Consider the following 925-nt stretch of genomic DNA (forward strand, 5'->3'; position numbering starts at 1 on the left):
GGGAGCCCCTCGTAATGGGCACAGCAGGTGTACAGACCCGGTAACTCACTCAGCACAGGGTTTATGGGAGCCACTCCTAATGAGCACAGCTGGAGTACAGACCCGCAATCGGCCAGCTCATTGACGTTGTAAAAGCACCTTTTAACATGGTGAAAGGTGAGCCCTTTAAGCAATTGATGCAGGCTGTTGCACCCCTGTACCGTGTTCCATCACGCAAGACATTCAACCAAACTGTGTTGCCAGCCTTATTTTAGTCTTGTTTTGGGGTGCTGGAGGAGGCGATGGGAAGTGCAGGAGGACAGTCAGTGCACCTGACTACTGACCTGTGGAGTACATGTAGTTACCTCAGTAATCAGGCCTACGGCTAGGCCGGAAACCACAGTTTAGCCGGACCAATAGTGTAAGTTGGTCCCGGACGAATTTCGAGGCGAGAGAGAGGAGCAGGATAGGAGAGCAGGAAAATAGAGCAAGTGTGATAGATCTTGATTTACAAAACATCTAAAAATGTCTAATTCCCAAAATACAGAAAGTGCAAGTACAAGTGGGACCCAGCAATGCACAGAGGGTGAGGAGGTGCAGATAGTTGCAAGTGAGACGGCGTCGGCGAGCAAGAAGCGTTCGATAGCCATGTCCATGGAGGAAATGGTGGAGATGGTGCGCATATTCACCAAAAAAGATTATGACTGCACATGGGAGAAGTATGGCAGCAAAAATGCGCGGAAGGAGCAGGTCATCACTGACGTCATAAATAGTATTGCAAAAAAATATGGCAAAACAAGAACCAAGGATCAAATCCGCAAGAGGTGGTCGGATTTGAAGAACCGAGAGGAGGACCAGCTGAAGAACATACGCCAACTTCTAAAAAGTAATTATACATTTTTGGTGCATAACATTTTAGATCATGTGTACCGATGTGTTTTTATTA

Source organism: Nanorana parkeri, unplaced genomic scaffold, assembly GCF_000935625.1.
Source record: "Nanorana parkeri isolate BGI_ZX_2015 unplaced genomic scaffold, ASM93562v1 scaffold3155, whole genome shotgun sequence".
Taxonomy (NCBI): Eukaryota; Metazoa; Chordata; class Amphibia; order Anura; family Dicroglossidae; genus Nanorana; species Nanorana parkeri.